The sequence below is a fragment of the Rhinolophus hipposideros genome, assembly GCF_964194185.1.
Source record: "Rhinolophus hipposideros genome assembly, chromosome: 3".
NCBI lineage: Eukaryota > Metazoa > Chordata > Mammalia > Chiroptera > Rhinolophidae > Rhinolophus > Rhinolophus hipposideros.
In genome coordinates, this window is record NC_138049.1 from 62,037,950 (window position 1) to 62,061,571 (window position 23,622).

Consider the following 23,622-nt stretch of genomic DNA (forward strand, 5'->3'; position numbering starts at 1 on the left):
TCCCAAGTTCAGTGAGTCATGTTGGCAGCTTGAAATCAGCCACAGTGGGAGTGTTTACACCATGGAAATCAGCAAACACTCTAAGTTGGAGTTCTCCACCATCAGAGCCTGTTTTGCAATATTTAGCAGCACACCACTACCCAAAGTGGAATTTAGAAGTGAAGGAGTCTTCTCCTGGAGCAAATAATGTAGTATTTCCACTCAACACAACTGCCAGCATGAACCTTTGAAAATGTAAGTCAGGCCTTGTGGCTCCTCTACCTGGAAATCCTCCTGTGATTGCACAGTTCACTTGGAGTGAAAGTCTCACTGTGACCTGAAAGCTCTCCATGCTCTGGCTGCCCTTGGCCCCACTTTCCTTATCTCCACCACGCTCATCCTGGCTCTCGCCTCCAGACCCCGGTTTCACCCCAGTTTCTGTAGAACAGCCTAGGCCTGCTCCTGTTCTAGGACTTTTCTTCTAGAGCAGTGGTTCTCAAACTTCCATGTGTGTCAGAGTCACCAGAGGGCTTGTCAGAACAGGCTGTTTGGGCCCCACCCCAGCACTTCTGAGCCAGTGACAAGTTTCCAGGTGATGCTATGATCCTGGGACCCCACTTTGAGACCCACTGCTCTAATTCTCCTCCTCTGGCTTTACTTCTCACCTCCTTCAAGTCATTGATCCTCTTTCACCTCCTCACCCCGCCTAACCATCCTGTTTAAAACTGCAGCCTTCCTCCTCCACCCCATTTCCAGTTCCTCTGTCCCCAGTCAAGTGTTTTTTTCATTGCATCTATCACCTTATAACAAAACTAACCTATTTATTATGTTTCTCCTTTGGGTCTATTGTCTGTCTCCCCCCACTAGGCTCTAAATTCCATGAAGGTGGGAGATCTTGTCTGTTTTCTTCATGGATATATCCCAAGTCTCTAGAACAGTGAGTGTGTGGCACGTCGTAGGTACTGAGTAAATATTGCTGAGTGAGTTAGAGAAAAAACAACACTGGCGAAATGAATAATGTACCTCAGATTTGAGTCCCAGCCTCTTCAAATCTAATTCACTCAAGAACCTTAAAAACACTGGCTGTAGTAATTTTCTTTTTTAGCTTTACTGCTTTCAGGAGATTCAGGAGATGATATCTGCCCTAGGCTGAAGTTTGGGAATGATTTGATGAACCTTAAATAGTAGGTGCACTAAAATATTGCTCTAATATTTACATTTTAACCTCAAAAGCCCTAAGCCAGGTCTTTAAATTCTGGTCTGCAGAAGTTCCCTGGAGATGCTTGAGGGACTCTGCAAACGTTTAGTTTGCATTTCATTTTTAATGTATTGTAAACAGTTTCTTTATAACCCTAATAAAAACACACGCACACTTAAACATGTTGCGTATCAAATTTTAACACATTGGGACCACCAACGCATTGAGTTGGACTATAAAGTTAACCTTGAAATTAAGTGTTTTCTGCTGCATTGGTTTATATATTTGAACTTCTTATAAATGAGTTACTGATCAGGATATTCTGTACCAGTGTTTTTCAGATTCTAGTCTGATCAGAGATTAAATGAGTGAATTCCTCCTGTTAGATATATTCAGCACGCTAATTACATGCCAGGCAGGGCTCAAGAGCCTCTGTTGGGTGTAGGCTTCTGTGTGAATTAAAGGCCAGTTGAACACAGCACACATCACTTAGTGACATATCTTGTTCTAGGGTCCCAGATACCCACTCTCCATTTTGGAAGCTCCTTAACTGATTATTAAAGAAATCAAGTAGTTGTCAGATTATCATTTGATTAAAATTGAAATTAAAAAAAATCTTTGCTGCATTTTTTTCAAGGTTTTGGATTAGTTTGAGGCATATAATGAGACTACAAAATGAATTGCTAAAAAACTGTTATCATTTCCAATATAACTATCCCTGCTGTTCCAATTCCTTCATTTCCAGAATTCAGATGTGGAAATTTCCCAGAGTGCATTCCAAAAGCAAAGGATACAGTATTATTCCTGTCAATTTCGTTTCTGAGTTTCAGATAATAAGTGACAATGGCAGATAGCAAGAGACTTATCTGAAAATTGGTCTGAATCTGTTTGGTCCTTGAGTTTAGAGAGCTAGGATTCAGACGGCAAGTGACACTGTAGTTACGGTGACTATCAGGATTTTCTTAATGCAGTGCCACCAAATACGAACACACGAGTAAATTGTAGGCTATATCAATTTTAAAAGTCAGTTAATAAGCCCCATTCCCTGCTACCCCACTGAATATGTTATAGGAAATAGTTGTACTTTATGGAAACTTTTGTACCTTTCCTTTCACATTTGTCTATTAATGCACTTAACACTTGGTTGTCGTTTGTTGTTCTGTCTCCCACACTGTAATCGAGCCCCTTGAAAGACAGAATTGTGTCTCATTCGTGCCAACACGTGGTAGGTACTCAGCACATGTTTATTAAATGACATCACATTCCACAGCAGAGGGCAACATGCATGAAAAGAATTATGCAGCCTCATATTAAATACACCATTAGTAACTTTTCACACTAAGCATACATTTTAGCCCTGGGAAACGTATTTGATGGTTCCATTATTCCTTCTCCTTCATCCCTCATCTTTCATGTGCAGCTGTTTTGTTTTCTGAATTCTTTCTAGAAATGCCTTTTGACTCTGACCCTTCCATGGCATCCCACTACCACGTGAGGCTTACTGCCCTGCTTCCTCCTCCTTCTCTTCATCCCTTGCCTGGACTGTGGAAGCGCCTCGCAGCCCTCCCAGACCCAGTCCTCCCTCTACTTCTCACAATATTGCTGACGTGTCTCCTTATAAAACAAATCCCAGCAAGTCCTTGGGCCTACACCGCCCGAAGGAAAATGCGTCAGCCTATGCTGTCCCACACAGTATCTACTAGCCACTTATGGCTGTGGGGCTCTTAAAATATGGCTGGTCCAAATTGGGATGTGTTACAGGTATAAAACCCATACCTACTTTAAAGACTTAGTATAAAAAAATATAAACTATATCATTAATAATTTTTATTTCGATTGCATGTTAAAATGATAATAGTTTAGATATATTGGGTTAAATAACGCATCATTAAAATTATTTTCTCCTGTTTCTTTTTACTTTTTAATGCAGCAACTAGAAAATTTGAAATTGCATGTGTGGTTCGCCTTACAGTTCTGTTGATGAGTGCTGGTCTAAGCTGTGTCATGACTCTGAAAGTTCCTTACAACCTGGCCTCAGTTACCGCTTCAGCCTCATATACCAGCCCTTCCTGCCTGCCTCAGGATTTGTCATAATGCCAGAATTTACCAGGCCTATTTATACTTAGGGCTTTTCCCCCCCACACTCTGTTCCTTCTTCCTGAAATGTTCTTCTCTTTCTTTGTTAGCTGTAAAATCCTACTCAGATTTTTAGAACCTGACTTCAATGTCCCATGCTGGTGCAGTTATAAAACACCATTTCTTCAGACAGCGTTACCCCCTTCTCCCCATAGCAGCTCTTAGTCCTTCCACTGTTATGCTTACCTTGCTGTTCTGCCAGTCGGTGTCTTCTTAACTAGGCTTCTCAAGGGGAAAGGCTGCAACGTATTCCTCTGATGACCCCTGAGGGCAGTACCTAGTGTGTACTAGACACTTAATCGAAATTTATTGAATTAATGTATGTGAATTAATTTCATCCTATTGCACACACTGCTATTTTTACTGCCTTCAGCCTTGACCATCTGAACCACTGACCATGGAAAAAATTGGATGCTGAGGTACACAGCGCTGGCTCTCTCAGCCATAACCCCTGTTTCATACTTTTGTGTTCAATAAAATGGCTTCTTTGTTCTCCCTCATTGACTTACAGTAATTAAAAATTATACATTTGAATTTATGAAATCCATGGACATTGTGCAGACTGAGAGTATACAGACAGTGTAAATTACCACTTTTGCTGTTTTGTTTACAGAGATTTCATAGAGGCTGGTGTTGGATGGAAGATTCCACTTCTAACCAAGTTTGAAATCCACTGTTCTAATCTTAAATTTCATTTTGTTTCCATTCCAAAGATTTCATTTTGGTTTTGATGAGGTGGTTTGTAATAATCACGTGAGTTCACGTAGAGCAAGACTTCTCCACTCTGGCTGCATGATAGACACAACTGGGCAGCTTTCAAAACTACTAGGGATCACCCCTAGTGATCCTGGCATAATTAGGCTGGGGGAGGAGGGCCCACACATCAGTATTTATGAAAACCACGAATACCTTTTAATAAATTGCTTCTACAGTGCTTAAAGAGCCAGGTAAATTATGAAAATGTGGAAATTTTGAATTGACCTTTTTTCTTTTTATTAATGATATTATAAGTAAAGGTAATGTAACCTTACATTTGTACTATGATTTTCAGGTCAAAAACAGCCTTGAATTGAACCTGTCTTCTGTGGAGTTTTCCAAGTCTTCTGAAATTAAAAGTTCTCTTTTCTGTTATTCTCTAAAAACCTACCAAGGAATTGTAATGTCCCTTATTGGTAGAAGTAGCTAAGAAACCATATTTGAGGTCATGGAAATGAGAACTGACAAGAGCAGTGGGTGTAGGAAGTTTGCACAGGTAGTGGCCTCCCTGGCATCCTTGTTAGCTGAATAAACAGTACTCCCTGACGGAACCTCGCAGCACTGCCACGTTGATAAAATCTGACATTCTGCTAATCACTTTTTAATGATATTCTTTTGTTCTTGCTATGTGAAAAACCAGCTTTTTTTTTCTTTCTTTCTTTCTTTTCTTTTTTTTTTTTAAGGAATGGGAAAGGATTCTCTTGAATTTCTTTATCCAGTCAAATGGGCTGGAAATGCACATATAATTCTTGTGGGGAAAGGAGGGAAAAATTACCTAGATTCTGTTTATCAAATGTCTCTTCATAAATTTTTAAGAAGTTGTAGTAAAGTATTTGAAATCCTGTAAAGGAGATCTGGGATACTTTGGAGACATTGTAAGAAAATCCTAGGAATGGCATGTTTCATGTCATTAACTATGTACTATTAAAATACAGATGTAAATAAGCATAGATTTTGCAAGTTATCAATTGGTTGAAAATGGCTGTGTGCTCCTATTTTTCTAAAGTGTCATCTCTTTCAGTTTGGGTTCTTTAGTAAAAAAAAAAGAAAGAAAACAAAATACTTGGGATCGAATCCTTTAAGGCAGAAAAAGGAATAGAATCCTTTAGTTAACTTGGTTGTTTGCAGTTGGTATGTCATCTGTGTGAGACTGATGTCATGCAGATTGAATGCAGAGGGAAACTTGCGTGTGTGTATGTGTGTGTGTGTGTGTGTGTGTGTGTGTGTATGTGTTTTAAAGCCGTACACCCGCCCAGAAGATGAAGTGAGTGTGAAGGGCACCACAACAACCCCTGGATCTGTCAAGAATGTACCTATTTTTAACACACTGGATCCAGTGTCCGCACTCACTAGGAGATGAGGAAGGGGGTAGAGACCGTGTTGTTCGTGGATGGTAAACGGCCCTCTGCTGTGTTTACAGTCCAGCTGTGTATTCTTAATGGCTCTGCTGCTGCCAGGTCAGGTAAAGTTTTCTTTGCACGTGATGTATGGCAGAGAATTTTTTCACAGAGGGTTCCAAAGGAGCTAGGAGGAGGAAAGGGGAAGGGAAGAACGGAAAAGAGAGAGAAAGAAGCACGCAGCTCCAGAGGGAGATAGTCTGTGCTTTGCAGTTGCTTGTGTGGATAGAAACCAGATGGTAAGCTGGAACACCCGCTTGGCTATCTGAGGAGCCAAACATATGGTTAATGGTCGGGAGAAATAGCTTTCAGAGCCAGGGCTTTGCTGACTGCTTCATATTACAGATTGTTACAGTGTGTCATTACATTGCCAACCTAAGTGCTTAATACCCACTGTGGGCGCTGGGCATACACTTACAAGAAGGACTTTTAGCTCTTTGCTGGCTCTGAATGCAGAAGTGACATCATAGGGAGGCTTAAAATGGCTGGTGTTGGGAGGTAGGGAGAAGGGTAATTTTGTAGTGGAAACAAGATTTTTTTCAACAAGCCAAGCCTTCACTCCACTGAACTCTACTGTTTTACTGAGAACCTTTTTATATGAGAGTCAGCCTCTCTCTCTCTCTCTCTCTCTCTCTCTCTCTCTCTCTCTCTCTCTCTCTGTCTCTCTCTCTCACACACACACACACACACACACACACACACACACACACACACGTGCATTTTGAAACAGAAATCTGAAACACAGGACATGCTCCCCCACTCCAGTGGACTTGACAGCCCCCTTTCACCTGGAAGCAACCTCCCTGGGCTCACAGGCCCCGCATTGAAGTTTCTGTTTGGGGAGCTTTGGGCAACAGCAGGCCCGTGTTATCTAAGGAACTGCTGAGCCCATTCATCTGCTTTTCACAGCCCGCTTCCTTTTATTTTTAGCCAAATCCGTCAGGCCTGACAGGCGGGTAATTCGAGCCAGAGAAAGGGCAGAGCTCCAGGTCCTTTCCACAAAGCAATTCTTCTCCTCCCTCCTGGGAGGGCTCCAGACTTGGCCTGCTTCAGGCAGATGGATTTGTTGAGTCATGTGAGATCATTTACACAAAAACATAGTGAGGCAGTGGAAATTTAAAAAAAAAAAAAAAAAAAAGGGTGGGGGAAAAGGAAAGAGGAGGGGAAGCCAGGGGGAGTGTGCTGCCTGGCTGCTGGGGAGCGTAGGAATTTGCAGCAAGGCAGCTAGACTGAGGAATGCCGTAGATTCATTTGTGTATAAGGTAATGTCTAGTTTACACAGCGGGGTGGAGCCAGGCTGGAAAGGCGCCTTGAACTACTTGCCTGTATTCAAAAAAGGAAGGGGGTGTGGGGAAACTTTTTTTTTTTTTAATTTTTAAAACAACACCCACCAAACAAAGACCACAGTGTTGACAGCCTTGGGTTCCAGTAGCCGTAAACTACCAACGGGATGGTTTATAGAAAATGAGTTTGCTCTGTGATGTAATACAAGTTTGCTTTGTCCTGACTCCAGCATGACTGAGGCAGCTGGGGAGGGAGGAGAGGAAACTTGGAACACGACTCTTGGTTAATCGTTTCCAGAGATTGTTTAGCAGGACTTGAGTGGAGGGAGGAAAGTGGGATATTGGGGAGAGTTACTTCGAGGTGTACTGTAATTGCGGTAGGTAAAATAAAGTCATTACTATGGCTTCCTTGCTCAAGAGGAACTGAGCAATGATTTTGAAATGCCAAGGAAAGTATCATTTTTCCCTACCACAGTATTCATTTTCCTCCAGCTTCTGAGACATCAAAAAAAAGAAAACCCAAGCCTTAAATCATGATAAACAGTATTAACATTTAGTGAATCAGTTTTGTTTACTGTTTATACCACAAACCTTTAGAACAGTCCATTACAAAATTGTTCCCTGCTCATTCATGAAATTCTTTATTTTTTTTCCTTCTTTTTCTTCAAATTTGCGTACATGCATTAGTTGCGCTTGGATGGAGCTTTTTCCTCCTTTTGCTGGAATAAAGGAGTTCATGAGAGAAGAATGACTGGGCTATCTAAATGTACATTCTTATACCAAATATACAGAAAGTATGCTATGTAGAGGAAATGGAATATATGCAAACTGGTACAGAAAATTAGATATGGGGAGTATTTCAAAATATGCACCATGATTATTTTCATTATACTACATTTCTGCAATTCTGCATTTATTTAACGTCCTACTATGCAGTTTTTCTGGCCTCCCTAGAATGTAGGTCAACACCACCACAGTTCCTCAGATTTCGTTAGTATTTTAAAAGTTAAAACATTTTGCCATTTTTTTTCCAGACCTAGATATTATACTCAGGCTACATGTACAGTTTTAGTAATTATGAAACTTAGCTCATAAGTTCCTTCTGTTAATAGTCACCACTGAATTGTGATAATGAAGCACTCAGATCACACCTGGAATAAACACAGCACTCACGATGGTGCTGATGATACAGTCTAATGTTGAAGCAGCTCCAGTGTCTTCCAGGCGGCTTTAATAATCTTCCTCTGTATACTTGAAAGGCAGCTTTCATTTATTTTACTTGAGGAGAGAGCTGATAAATTTTTGTGGTGGTTAATTGTGTACGTTTTGATTGCATATGAACATTATTGTAATGTGATTGCCTTTATTTTAACCCTGCCCACATCCTTGAGTGTTTCCGCTACGCCAGGGTTGCTCACTTTCAGCACTGTTGCCATTTTGGACCAGACAATTCTTTATAACGGGGACTATCCTGCGCATGGTAGGATATTTGGCATCGTCCGTGGCCTCTACCCACTAGGTGCTGGTAGTCCCTTTCCCCAATCGTGACCATCAAAAATGTCTCCATATGTTGCAGATGTCCCCTGGGGAACAAAATGGGCCCTGGCTCAAAACCACTGCTCTATTCTTAATTGGGTTTGGAGGTTCACTCTACCCATAAGCTGGGCACTCAGTTACGTCTGAGGTTGAATTATAGGATATAAAAGAACGTTTTCCCTTCTGCCATTTATCCTAAAAGTGGGAACCCCAACTTAGGTAAAATTTTCCAAGGCTCAAGCAAGGGTACTTTGGGGGAAAATTTTTCCCACCAGAAGAACTAGAGTTTTCTTACACAAAACAGTCTCTCTCTCTTGGAATCCTGGCCTTAGCAGGTGGAACCGTTCACAGCCACCTTGTACCAACTTTCCCAGAGCTGTTGAAGAGGAAATGGCCCCATCACTGAGCTTGGGGATGTTGACATAAGAAGAAAGGGAACTTCTCTTCAGGGACCGGAGCAGAGAGCCTAGGCCACAAGTTCAGTGGCTCTCTCCAGGCCACCACCTTCATAGCAGCCCCAGGAAGAGGGAAAGTCAGCGATGACAGTTCTTTCTTTGGAACATAGCAGACGTCCTCTTCATCCCAGTGGCTGTGGTCTCCGAAGCTGGAACTCTCGTTAAACGAGGAATGTGGAGCTCTCCACAGGCGAAGGCAGGCATAAATTTCCTCTGTTTGTTTTGAGAGGACTAGTGTCGACTGCTGTAATGAGATCAGAGGCTACCCCAGGGACAAGGCCTCCAGGTCGGCGGCTGGAGCCGTTTACTCTGGCCGTTCTCTTGGCTGCTGTTGCAGAATGCAGTGACTCTGCAGAGCACGGTGGTGATGTGGTTGTGCCCTTGTTTCACTCCTTGCCATCTTCGCCTCTCTCAGGCTACCGACACGTCAGCGTGCAGTCATCCAGTTCTAAATCGCGGAAAAGTTAATGCAAGGCAGAGTCCTTTCCGCAGAGCTGTGGACGGACTTGACTGTGTGCGGGAAGTACAACCTTGTGCAGGTGACTGCTTCCATGGGGTGGCAGCCTGCCCTGCTGATGCTGGCTGGGGGGACGCTCCTCAGTGCATGGCTACCCTTAAGCTCTTCCTCACCCAGCACCATTCTGTTATGAGGAAGACTTAGAGTATGAGTCGCAAAAGTATAGCATGTGCTACAAAGAACATATTCCTGGCTCTAGCCTGAATTACAGCTAAATGGTTACATATAGGACCCTAAATGTGGAAGAACTGAGGGAACCCAAAACTGGACATTTCTGGCAGAATCGTATGCTGAGCTGATGCAGCCTGGGGGTAGGTGACCCCCTAAAATTGTTAAGTATATTGGTTAAAATGGAAACTAGTAAGTGCATAGTGAGCCCAAAAGCAGGAAAGGGAAATTGTCAGGCGCCAGAGACATTGATGCCGCTGGCTCGTGAGGGATTCAGACCTGGCCATAGACTCTAGGTTCTACGGGCTGTAGTGTTTACACTCACGTGGTAACTGTTTTGCCAGAAGAGGGCAAAAAGAACTCCCCCCCAGAATCTGCATGGGGATTTGAGTGTGTAGGTTTGGGGTATGGGGGTGGGGGATGGAAATCCAAGGTGACATTGTAGCTGTGGTGTAGCTGTGGTGTCTGTAGTTTTGCTACCTGCAAGGTGTGGGAAATTCAGTTATTTTGACATAGACACTAAGCTGGTTCGAGAGCATTCAAAGTACTAGGGGTCTGGTAGAAGCAAACTTTGATCCCTGTGGAGAGGTTAACAACCCAGGATGACATATGCCCTCAAAGAAGAACCAGCGACACCAAGGAGAGGCTAGTATTTAGAAGGATAGTTGACCCTTGAACAAAATGGGTTTGAACTGTGCCGGTCCACTTACACATGGACTTTTTTCAATAAATATGTTCAGTACTGTAAGTGTATTATTTCTTTCTTACGATTTTCTCAATAACATTTTCTTTGCCTTATCCTAAGAATACAATATATAACATATAAAACATGTTACTTGACTGTTTATGTTACCGGTAAGGCTTCTGGTCAACAGTAGGCTGTTAGTAGTTAGATTTGGGGGAGTCTAAAGTTATACATGGATTTTTTATTGTACGGGGGTTTGGAGCCCCTAACGCCTTTGTTCAAGGGTCAACCGTACAGAATTCGAGTCTCAGGAAAGCAGAGATTAACAGTGAATCACTGAGATTACTTTCAGCAGGTGCCCGTCGTCATACCAAATTGAGCTTTCTTCTGAGGATTAATGAAAGTTTCTTCCCAGAGGAGCCAGGCATTACACCTGCTCTGGCTGACTAAGCAGATGAGTTTCAGTTGTAAGCACTAGCCCCCAGTAAGGCTACTGTCCCTCATTACAGTTTATCCTCAAGGTGTTCTTGAGAATGTTTAAATTCCTTAATTGGAATACTTTTAGTAGAGAGACAGCTGGTCGCCTTGAGCTTCTTTAAAGAGAGTAACCTTCCTTGTGATTTCCTTTGCCAGTGCTTTCTTTTCAATGGGTTATTCTGAAGTAACCCACTAACTAAGCTTTCTGTTGAGTTATTGTAGCTTCTCACCAAATCACAGGAAATGAGTTTGCCTGGCTTGTTCAGCAAACCCCCCAAGGGAGAGGGAAGCTGAAAGTGTTTGAAGGTGTGGGGACAGAGCCCCAGAGAGCAGTTTTCAGGCTCTCGGCCTCATGTGGAAAGGTGCTGGCTCGGGTAGTAGATGGCCATCAGCTGTGGCTAGTTGGCCTTCAGCTGTAACCATTGAGCCATTGGCCACTAATACAACTGCCGCGGCTATGTTGGGGAGTTGAGAGGGAAGTGGAGGAGAGTGGAGGAGAGTGGAGGAGAGTAGGGTCTGTTGGCAGCAAAGCGACAGCAGGTTCGTGTGAACTCAGCCTCCAGTGAGACCATAGTGGTATGACTCCCTTACCTATGGCTCTCCGTGGGTGTTCCTTTATGGCCTAGCCATATCCCGCGTTCTTATGTGGGGAGCGGGATCAGAGGCCCGGCAGGCCACCCCACACGATGGAAGGTCTGTGGGATTCTTTCAGCATAAAATCAAAGAAGCCCAGGTAAGTCAGGCATGGTTGGTGAACCATTGTCCTAGATGAATATAATTTAGATTTCTCAATCCAAAGTGGACAAATGGTTGGGGATTGCCTGGCACTTTGGGTGGCCACCAAGTACACCCTGTGCAGTGACATGCCCTGTTGGCAAACATTGCATGAGGATGCTAAAATTAAAGCATGATTCTTTCTTTCATTTATTAATAGGGTGATGAAATCTTTTATGTTTATGTGTGTTTTTTTCCCCTGGAGGCATGCAAAGAGTATCCAAATAGTACCCTGCTGACCTAAAAGTGATGCCATTCTTCTCAAGGAAAAATTCTTCAGCACTTTATTCTTAATTTGGACCTGTTTTTTCATTTAGTCTCAAAACATTCTGGCCAAATAAGGAGTAGATGTAGATGTTGAAGTTAAGGTACCAGAAGAGGGTAGAAAGAGAGGACATGGACTCCACTGGTGCTAGATTTAAGAAAAATCTTCCTAAATATTGGTCTAAGTCAGTTTAGGCTGTTATAACAGAATACCATAGATTTCATGACGTAAACAACAGTTTCTCACAATTATGGAGGCTGGGAAATCGAAGAGCAAAGTGCTGAGCAAATTGGTTCCTGGTGAGGGCTCTCTTGCAGACAGCTACCTGCTTGCTGTGTCCTCACTGTGGCGGGGAGGAGGCGGGGGGGGGGGGGGGGAGAGCGAGCCAGCACACAAGCTCTCTGGTATCTCTTCTTTTAATGGCACTAATCCCATCACAGAGGGCCCACATTCGTGTGCTCATCTAAATCTAATTACTTCCCAAAGGCCCTACCTCCAAATATCATCACGTTGGGGATTATGACTTATGAAGGCAATGTATGAAACTTGGGGGGACAGAAACATTCAGTTCATAGCACATTGTAATTACATTTTGCATGTATTGAGAGCCTACTGTGTCTAAGGCAGTAGGATTGAAGCTGTCTATTGGTGCTTAAAATAGATAAGATCTCTTCACTTGAAATACTTACAATCCAGTAGGGTGATTGAGAGGGTAACACCTACGAGCATTTACATGCAGAATTAGGTGATGCTGAATGGTGATGGGAGAACAGGAAGAGGGGAAGCGCCTCATCTGTTTTGAACACCGCATCAAATCCTTTATTCATATTAGTTCATTTAATCTCCAAAACAATCTTGGGAGATCTAGAGAATGTTCCCCAATTTTATAGATGAGGGAATAGAGACTCAGAGAGGGTTAGTAGCTTGCTGAAATCATGTGCCAAGAGGCATAGTTGATACTCAGCTTGACTGACGTGGCTCCCAAGCCCTGCTTGGCCCACACTCCCTGCTGGGCTTGCTGTGCCCAGTGAAACCACAGCAGTACAACCCCAAGGGGCCAGGAGACAGGTTGGGAGCCCCCGGCCCTGGAGATTTAAAGGAACAAAGAATCCTCCGTGTGACAAGGAAGTGTATAGGAGAAGATGAAAACTGGCCAACCAAAGCCAACCACTACGTGTATCCACAGCATTAACATAAATTACCAGTATTCAAAAAGCAAATGATTTTTACATAGTCTCTCTCTAGTCTGGCTTTCTTGAATATCAGAAGCTCTGGAAACATGTACCTTGTTCCTACTTCTTTGGAGCTACAGTGAAGTGAGCAGGTGCCTCCATTCCACATTGTCTTCTCTGGCCTTCCCATTCACTTATTCTTTTTAGACCCCGGTAGGCATCTGAGTTTGTGTCCCCTGATTTGGAAGTCACCCAGGCAAGAGAAGTAAGCTGAGCCAGGTAACCACTTGGCAGCTCTTCTGTATTGTGCCTTTAAGGTATTCCTAAATCACGGGGAGACTGATACTGACCTTTTGAAAGAGTGATAGCCCTGAATCTAAACGTTAGCTATCTTGACATGATTTGACCAAGTATGGGAAGCCCCCCAGCATGTGTACCAGAGGTAGTCACGTGAAAGCAGTGGACACTCGACCACTGGCCCTATTGGCCTCTTACTGGTCTGTATTCCACCCCATCTAGCTCACAGGGCAATTTTTTTGTGTATCAGCAGTGTGTATCTCCTTCATAATTTATAATCCTCTCATTTCCTCTTCCTTATCTCAATTTCCTGTTGAACCATAATTCATACACTAGTTAAAATTTCAGAATCTTAATTTTCAAATTGCCTAACCTATCCTTGGGGAAGCAGGCTTTTGATGATGCTTGATGGGAACATGCTCTCATCTTTCTGGCTTAGGTTATATGTTGTCCACGGCAAGTGGTGAAGGCAGGGCCCAGGGAGCAAGGCAGAGGGTGAACATTGTCTAGTCTCTTGGGACAGAACCATGTTATGGCATGTTTGCTGCCTAAATGTTGGGATGGTGAGAACACAGAGGTCCTCAAGAACCAGAGCCCCCATCTGCTGTAACTCCGAGGATGGAGAAAGACCTGCAAGAAGCTCCTGAAGCAGCTCTGGCTTGGTCCCTCTGCCTCTTCTTCAGGAAGAAAGGAAGGAGCCATCACTTGTGGTGATCCAGAGCAGTGATCCAGGCAAAATAGGCTTCTCTGTGGTAGGTGGAGATTGATGGTAAATAAATAGTGGTGAAACAGGTAGGCCCGGTCTTAACTTTACTCCAGCTCCTACTTGCTGACACCTGGTCCACGACAGCATATAATGTAGAGAAGCTGTAGGATGTGGCGTCACCAGGAGCCTGAATCTCTCGACCCCTTTCGTGTTGAGGACCTTGCTCGGTGAGGGGCACTTGGCCACATCACCCACTGTCTCTAGGTATCTGTTTACTCACCTGCCCTTTAGTTTTCTCCTTTCTTTGTAGCCTGTACCTTTTCTTTTCATTCTCTCTTTGGTCTCTTCTTACACTTACCCTGTCTTCACCTTCCTGGTTACCACACTTCTTCTACCACCTGAAAAGATGAATTACATTTCATTAACCTTTTAGAAGCCTACGGTTGAACCCAGGCTTTGTTGCCCATTGAACCAAGTCTATTAGGATAAACTGAGTGGAAGTCACATGTTAGCTGATGGGATTGACTTTCTCCAGGCACCTTAGAAAGGAATCTGTACTTTTTTCTGTTTAGTATCAGAAGAATCCAACTTCATAAACAATTAAAAAGAAAACAATTAGAAAACAGAATAATTAAAATTTCTTGTTTCTTAATTCCACCACAGTAACTCAGATATCTTTTTCCTTAATGCTTTATTTTTAAGATGCAGTCTCTTTTTGTAAGCTGTGGATTTCTCTAAGCTTCTTCATAAACTGAATTGGCTACAGAACAACCAGGTTCTCTTTATTTCAAAGGAGATTGAAAGTGCTTGGTGGAACACGGCCAGTCTTTTTGGTTGCTGTCCAGAAGCGAACTGACCCAATTTCTCAAACTGTCATCTGTTCACCGAGGTGTTTTTTGTTAATGATGGTCTTTGAGTGAGTGAGAGAGAGAGAGTGTGTGTATGTGTGTGTGTATTTATGTGAGTGTTGGGGGAGATTATTTTATTTGTGGTCATTGTACATATTTTAATTCTATAGTATCTTGAAATGAAGTCACTTCTAGCCCAGTGTCTACTCCCGCATGACGGAGAATTATTTTTCCCTCTCTGCATCGAGTTTCCTAATTAAGAAAACTACCACTCAGTTTAATGTCAGTACTAAATGAGAGTATAATATAAAGTGCATTGTACAGTTTTAAACATACAGGTGTAAGATAGTCTTAATATTTTTAAAGAGATTTAATATTGTGGACATTAAAAGATTTTCCTTTAAAAAAACCCCACAGGCAGTCTGCAGCAATGATGAACATTGTTTTTAAGCTCCTACATTAAGAGTCTTCATCCTCTTAGGCTCTGTGAGTGACAGCAAAAAAAAAAAATCTATTCACCATATTTATTAAGAACTTTCTTTGTGACTAATATTTCCCTTAATATTAGCCTGAGAATTTTGGTGTGACTTTGTTGTAGAACCAACATACATGAAAATGACCTAAGAACCCTTGGGGTGGGCGTGGGGGGGCCACGCAGGGAAGGATCCGTAATTAGTGTAGTACAGACTAGATCCCCACGTTCTGAGAGAATGGGGATTGTGGCATCACTGGAGCAGGGTGGAATTTCCTTGGGGGAAATTATGTTCCAGAATCCTTGTCTGTTTATGATTATCTTCGTGTGCCCACCTTTCCTGTGTTGATACCAGTGTGTACATTTGAATGGAATTGTGACATCAGGCATCTTTGTGAGACCTTTGGACAAACCTCTCCAGTGAAGTGCTGGGCCACGGTTTTCAAATGGATCAAATACACGTATTTAAAAGGAAACAGCATGCATAGAGTTCCGCTTTACAACTCAGAAGTTCATTAGCATCTGCCTCTGGAAATTCAAGAGTACAAGTTATATGCCTGATTTTTTCTTAGCCACTTTACGAGTGGGAAGAATTGGATACTGAATTTCCTTGACTTTGAAGCAATGATACCCAGGCATCATGTACATATGAGGGTGTTTAGAGGTATTTAGGCTACACCGTTGGAATTCCAGGGTCTCTCCATGTTGTACATCATTGTTAAAATATGTTATTGCTATGATTGAGTGTGGTATTTTCTTTGGAATCTATGTGTCTCTAATAGCCAGGGAGTGATCTGCAATTTCCTGTCCTGTCTTTTTATTTATAAAAGGAATTTAATAATACTGTGTTCACGGGATAGTAATGTGTGGAGTAAACGTTTATCTTTTGAAAATAGAAATTGTAATATCATTTTCTCAATGGTGACAGATATTAATATGAGTAATACACCCTCTGACCTCTGTGTGTCCTTGACTCAGTTCTCAGATGTGCCCAGGCCTGGTGTCATTCTCCAACAGAGAAAGGCTGACTGTCTAAATCACTAAAGGTGATTATGGTGCGCTAGTGGGACTATGAGTATTTTTTCCTTTTCCTGTTGAACATTTTCTATATTGTTATTATAATTAAAAATAATATATTTTTAAAGGCACTGCAATTCCATTTAAACCTCCAACTCCAGTCTTTATGGAAAGCTTCAGATATATAAATCCTTCCTAGATGCAATCTGAAGAAAAAATGCAGAAATTAGGTGATTATAAAGAACCTTGTAATGTTTTGTTCTCCTCTTCACCCATAAACATCTTTCGAAAGAAATGGCTACAAATCTAGTTAAGTATTCAAAGATATTTTCTTTCTCTTTTTCCTGAATATTTGACAAATAAGAACCCTGAAAACCATACAATAACTGTTTTGATGTAAAATGTAATTCAAGTAAATAGAACACCTCCTTAACTAACCAACAACATGGATGAAAAACGTGGACCCTCATTTCATTTGAGGGGGAGTTGGATTGTCTGGTTCATTTGGCCCTTGGAAAACTGATTCCCTGAATTCCCTTATGAGATACTGCCTCCCAAGGAGCTCTGTGGAAGGTTCTATCATCTCTTAAGCTCTGGCATTGATATAGTCAGACTCCGGTGAATGCCGGTATGTTCCTTTATTCCTTGTGGGCAGCAGGGAAGGCATTGAGGTCTGGCACACAGTAGGTGCTGCTCATATGCTAGATCTATTCCCTCCCCAAGGAAGTCAAAGCCCAAACTAGAAACTCTTAAATAGCTGAACTCTCTGGCTTATTGATCTCTATATCCTCAGTACCCAGCACCTAAGAAATGCTCAAAAATTAGTTATTGAATGAATGAGTGTTCTTGTTCCTGTGTATCTGCGGTCACTCTGAGTATATAATAGCTTTTCCTTGGCCACTGGCATGCCCAGTGTCTGTGGCCTCAAGACTCTTGATTTGACTTGCTAGACCTACATTGTCCAATATGGTAGCCCCTCACCACATATGGCCTTTTATATTTACATTTAATTGAAATGACACACAATAAACAATTTCACCCTCAGTCGCACTAGCCACATTTCACGTGCTCAGTAGCCACATGGGAGTAGCAGTTACCATACTGGGCAGCACAGACACAGAACATTGCCATCAAGACAGAAAGTCTCTTTGGAGACGGGGCTGCTCTGTGCCTTCCTGGGCGCCCGCTTATGGATGTCCTTTTGGTTTGTGTTCACAGTGCAGCTGTCTGCTTCAGGACGTGAGCTCTACGGGAACAAGGAGAATCTTCACCAACAGCCTCGCCTTGTGACATGTCTGATCCTTCGCTTCAGTCCCTGCAGCATGAACAAGGTAAGAAGTGCTCTGCGGAATCAGCTCTTGTGTCTTCCTTGTGGTACCCTGATTTATTTCCTGGGTGTATAATGTCTTTCCATGTTGGGAGGAGGTGGCTTCTCCTGCGAGAAGCATTCGAGAGGTGGGAGAGTTGTGTCATCCCAGAACGCAGAGTTTACAGGCAGGCTCACAGGAGCTGCTGGCCGCTCTGTGGTTGTATAGTCCTCTGGAGGTGTCACTTGTGTTTGCAGAGGCCTCTGAGCCGCCGAAATGTTGGTTGTTCGGATAGCTGTCTTGATACGAATATTGGAAGATTAAGGCTCTGTAACCAGACGACCTGGGTATAAATATCAGCTCTTTCAGATGCTAGCCTCAATGACCCTGGGAAACTGGCTTCCCTGCTCTGTGCCTCAGTTTCCCCACCTGTAAAATGCTGATGATAATGGTACCTACTTCATAGGGTTGTTGCAAGGATGCAGTGAGTGAAAATATGTGCCTCGATGCTTAATGTAATGCCTGTCCACATTATAAGCATTTGATAAATATTTGCTGTGGCTGTTTTTGATGTTGGGGACACTGTTGTTCCTTAGACATTGTTGCTAAAGGGTCTTCTGTGCATCTGCGACATTTCCACTTATTCCCTGATTGGTTCAGCAAGCAGCGGTTGATAACAAGGTGGGCGCTCTGGGGATGAACGATGAATGAGGCTTAGGTCTTGCTTTCAACAGGTGACAGATAATTTGGGGGCAGTGTGGCTGGTGTTCTAAGGAAGTATGTACCAGAAGCTCTGGAAGCTCAGGCAAAGAACATCCCGACTCGGGGGTATCCAGAAAGGACAGCATAGAGGAGGTGACATTCTGAGTTGGATCCTGAATGATAAATGGTCATTTCTGGAGCCTAGAAGTAAGACAGGGCATTCCAGGGAAAGGAAACAGTGTATGTTTAGGGACAGAAGCGTATGATGAAAGTCTGGCATGTTTAGAGAACAACCAAGAGTTGGTGCCGTGGAGGTGGGGATTTCTCAAACTGGACATGACTGACGTTTGGACCAGATAATTCTTTGTGCAGTGAGAGGCTGTCTTCTGCACCGGAGGACGATTAGTGGCGTCCTTCTCCCCTCCTTTCAGTTGTGACAACCAAAAATATCCCCAAGATATTGGCCAGTATCCCTAAGGGGGACAAAAACACACCTGGTTGAGAATAACTGCACTGGTGGAAAATGGCAGATGTGAGCATTCTGAGAGCCACTGCGGGATTTAAAACGGGGAAAAACGTTTCAGGAGACCTGCAAGAAGAGTTAAGTTACTACATTATGTATGGGTTGTGATGGAGTTAAAGCTTTTACATGATTTGGTCTTAAAACGTCTTCTGGAATCCTTAGGCTTTGGGAAAGCCCATTTACCTTGTTGAGATTCTTTTACTAATTACCCCTTTCCAGTGGTAATTTTTCTCGTAGCCATCTGTTTGGCCCTCTCAGGGGCTACCGCTTCCCCCCATCTGAAGATATAAGGAAGAAATAAGCAATTCTTTATTCTGAGAGGTTTTCATTGAGCTAAGGCAAGCCGAAGAGAAGGAAACCTTGTGCTGACTCCCCCTGCAACACACACACACTAGCTTAAATGCTTACCTGTGAGCAGTCTTTGAGGTGTGAGCTTTTGGAATATTGGAAGGTGGGCAAGTATTCTGCCCCAAGGTCATGATTGGAGGGTGGAGAGGAGAAGAGAGCCATCATTGTGGTTATTGCAGACCTTGGCTTCTGTTAGAGCTGGGTGTACTGAAAAGCTAAGACAACTCTTGGGAAATCTCTGATTAGCACACAGTCTGCTATGACAGCCCTGCCCTAAGTTTCTCCAGGGCAACTCAAGACCTGATGTCATGATTTGGCTCCTGACACATAGCTGGGAAGCAGACTCCTAAGAAATTTCAAACGTCTCAGTAGGTGTGTCTATGGCTTGGTAAGTTATGTTCTGCCTGAGTAGCCCAGTGAGTGCGTTACTTTATATTACAGCATTTTAATTTAAAGTAGTGATTAAGCATGATGTATAACCATCATAGCATTTTTTTCTTATGGTTTTCTTGGCATAAAACAAGGACTAGGTCACCTTCTTGGCACAAATAAAACCAGAGGATCATCTCATCAATTAGGATATGCAAGTTAGAATGTCGGAAATATTTCTGTGGGTATGAGTGATTTTCTAAGTAGATGTGTTCCTAGAAAGTTGAAGATATTTGAATTTTGCACGTTCCATCTCCTTGGACATATACTAGAATAACTCCCTTTCTTTCCCAAACCCCAGCTAGCTGATGGGACACTATAATTAGGGAGGTGTCAGAATGGAAGACAGTCACAGCATTCCAGGGTCCAGGCATTCCTGTGAAGGGCCAGGGCAGTTCCTGTGAAGGGCCAGGGCAGAGCACAGGCATAGAGAGCTGTCTTTTGGGGCAATCAGAGATGACACCTCTAGAAAACAGAGGGATGTCTCCGTCTCCCGTGGCACAAGGGATTGGCAGTTTGCCTCAGTTGACAGGGCTAATTTATTGTAAGTGACCTGTGGTCCATCAGGTAGGGCCTTCATTCCTCATGTTCTTGAACTTCTCCTGTGCCAGGGTCGTGGCCACACCAGGAACGGTTGCAGTTCCAGCCCTCAGACAGCCTTCATGCTGGTGCACGAGTGCTGGCAGCAAACCCAAGTGGAGGTCATCTCCCAGGCACAATGCCCGTCCTGAACCTGGGGTCATTTCCTAAGGCTGACTTGCAGTATGTCAGTTTGATTCCCAACTCCTAAGGTTTATACAAAGTTGATAACCTCACACTTACTCACCTTTTTACTATTGTAAACAGGCTTTAATAGTTGTGCATTCTGGGCTTTATGTTCTAACCTTGCATGTTAAAGAAATTGTGGTGCACAAATCTTCCCAGGATACTCATTCTCTGCGGCCCTCATGCAGACTTGAAGACCATCTTTCCAACTTCCCTCTGCTCCTTAGATCTTTTTGTAAGAGCTGACTTTCCAACATTTATAATTAGGGTGTAACTTTAAATTTTGTCAAAAGTCTTCATCCTGTCTACTTTGTTGGTCATTCCCTTGCTAATATGTGTGTATGTCTATATATATAATTAAATCCTGCCAGTGAGGATTGTTTTGTATTTATTTGTGTTATCTGTATGTTATTATGCTGTAAAGAGAGGATTTCAGTGGGAAGCAGGTTGGACCCAGTGGGATTTTGGAGAAGCAAATCAGACAGGACAATGTACATTCGTTACATACTACACTGTAAGTTCACAAAAGGACACTAAGAGGAACAGTGTTCTACTCTTGAAAAACCTCCCTTCCTAGCAGCAACCTTTGAATTCTGATCCTAAACTCTTTCCCCTTTGTCATGAAGGCATATCACGTGCCATTTTCTGCCTTGAATTTATGAGGACTGTCGGTCTAATTGAAAAACAACTGATTTTTCTGTTATTAGACAGAATACTTCTCTGCCTCTTCCCACAGTGAAAAGGAATCTTCTCAAGAACCGTTTCTTCCTTGTTCTGTTCAGATAAAGCCAGATCTGGTTGTTAGTGCTTTGGACAAATACCACAGCATCAAACGGACTAGGGTAGTGTCTCCAGTCTCTCTGGGTGAGCGGATGCCATTGTTTTGCTTCATATCTGCTCAGCCGAAGTTTTTTCTCTGAGTATTTTCCCGTATTCAGCACTGAATCCTACTGTACCAGGTTTGAGGCACTTTCACCTTTACACTCAGATCAATATCTCTACAGTCAACTAAAAAGTAAAAGTGAAATTTAGTTTCTGCCTTCATTTAGAGGTTTTTGTTTTTGTTGTTGTTTTGTTTCTTACGTTGCACCTCCTTAATGCAAAGCGACGGAGCCCAGAACCCACTAGCCCTGGCTCTCCTAGCCAGCACGTGGCATACGTGTAACTCCTTGGTTAAAGATCAGCTCTTCCAACACATATGTACCAGGTGCCTGCTAGGTGCCTCGCAGTGTGCTTGCGGTACTGCACTGAACAAAACAAAGGTTTTTGCCATCTGAAGCTTCCGAGGAGAGAGTCATCACATCCCAGAGTTTTAATACCTAAACATAAACTTAATGTCAAAAGTTTTTCCATTTTGAACTTCTGTCACTGAAAGAGCAAGTTAACAGAGATGCAGTATAAGGCATTGACAGAGAATAAACATCTTCCCCTTTCTAGGACACTCTTGATGGTTTCACCAAGTGACCAGACTTCATTTCATAAGTCACTCCACTGTTGTTTTTCTGAAGGCCATGGCCAAGTCCCCCTTGTGGCAGATTTTAAAGAAATATCACACATTTCAATAACAAATGACATGAAAGAAAATGTAAATAAACATTAAATGATCTTGGAATAAAGAAGGCCTTATTAATTTCTGGTGGCAAAAATTGTAAAGGAAGAAAATGGATTTGATTATGTCGAACCTGACAATTTCTTTCCATCAAAAGACATTCTGAGCTATCTCCTCAAAGACAAAAGACAAGCCGAGGCAGTATTTACAACATGTATGACAGCCAGTTAACTTAGCTAATTTATTAAGCATTCTTACAAATTAATAAGATCAAGATGATTATCTTGATAGAAAGTAGCCAAAGAACAGAAATATAAAAATAATGAAAGAAGAAATGTGATCACTAAATATATAAGAAAATGTTCAATCTTGACAGTTATCAAAGAAATGCAAATTAAAATGATGAAATGGAATTTCCTACCTATACAATTGGTGAGGATTTATAAAATTTACTCGGTGAAAGTAGGAATGAGACTATCAGACTCTCTCATGCACCGTGAAAGAACACATTTTTCTCAAGAGGATTTAAATGATATGTACCAAAGCCTCAAAATACACAGTCCTTTTGACTCAGAAATTCAATTTCTAGAACAGTTACTCAAAGAAAATTGCCAGGGATGCCTATAAAAATTTAGCTATTTATCACATTATTATAATAGTAATTTTTGAAAGGTAGTAACCATGGTACTAGCCATCCAGTAAAAATTACCAACGAGGGATGGAGGAACATTTAATGACATAAAAGGATGTTCTAGATGTATTGTGAAGACGGCAAGTTACATAACAATATATATCTCGTTTGATCATTATTTTACTTTTTAAAAAAGGTACACATCTGCCCACAGAAAAAAATATAAGAGCATTATCTTATTTTTGCTTGTATGTTCTAAATTTTCTTTAGCCGTGTGCATTTTCTCACACTAAAATCCTATTTTAAAATAAAAGACAGTAAATTATCTTTAAGATATGAATGTCACTGTATTTTTCAAGTATGCATGATAAAAAGACAGAAAGGATGTCACCCAGAATATTGGCAGTGCTTTTGTCAGAGGGTAGGTCCATGGGATGCTTTTGTTTCTTTTTTGTAAAAAAGTTTTTTTCATTATTTTCAACTCTCCTACAATAACTATTTATGTATATGATTCAAAATCAGGAAAAAAAGCAAGTTTTTTAAAAAAAATAAATAGTATTTTAGCTGTTTTACATTTGAGCTGCAACTGGATGAAGATATTTAGTGGGCAGATAGAAAAGAGACAGAGCCTTTGGGGAAAACAGAGTTTTGGATTTAGGAGTTATTCTGTTGTACATATTACCACGAAGGAGCAATTTAATATGCTCATGATTTGGGAGCCGTAGTAAGTAGAGAAATGCTCTAGAAAAAGATGCTGTCCTTTATTCATTGGCTAAAAGAAATATTCAGTGGACATTCTATCTTCTTACTCGGTATGTCGCATTTCTTCTTTCAGCTCTTCAGACGTTGTTTGATGCATACAGGTTTAAACCAGTGGTTCTCAAACTATGGTTTGGGAGCACCTGGGGCGAGGGTCCATTCACAGGCCACCTGCAAGGTCAAAACTATTTTCATAATAATACCGAGACATTATTTGCCTTTTCCACTCTCTCAAGTATACAGTCCAGTTTTTCAAGAAGCTACATCGCATGCAGTGACATCGTGGCTGTGATGGCTGTTGGGATGTGTGCTTGTGTTTTTGTGTTCCCCAAATTTCTCAGTTTTAGTGTTAAACATGGCAAACATTGATAGAAATAACTGACGTAAACAGAAACCTTTTAGGGTCTGGGATAACAGGAGACTGACAACCACCGAGCTAGACTGTGCCTCCGTCCTACTCCTGGGAGTCCT

General features: G+C 42.1%; 1 protein-coding gene across 1 annotated transcript in view; it reads left to right on the forward strand.

The window, feature by feature from the left end:
- BACH2 (BTB domain and CNC homolog 2) overlaps nt 1-23,622 on the forward strand; it is a 327,340-nt gene that overhangs the window by 61,511 nt on the left and 242,207 nt on the right. The window contains exon 2 of the mRNA XM_081038640.1: nt 17,357-17,469. The gene's annotated coding sequence lies outside the window, so the exon portion shown is untranslated. The remainder of the gene's footprint in view (nt 1-17,356; nt 17,470-23,622) is intronic.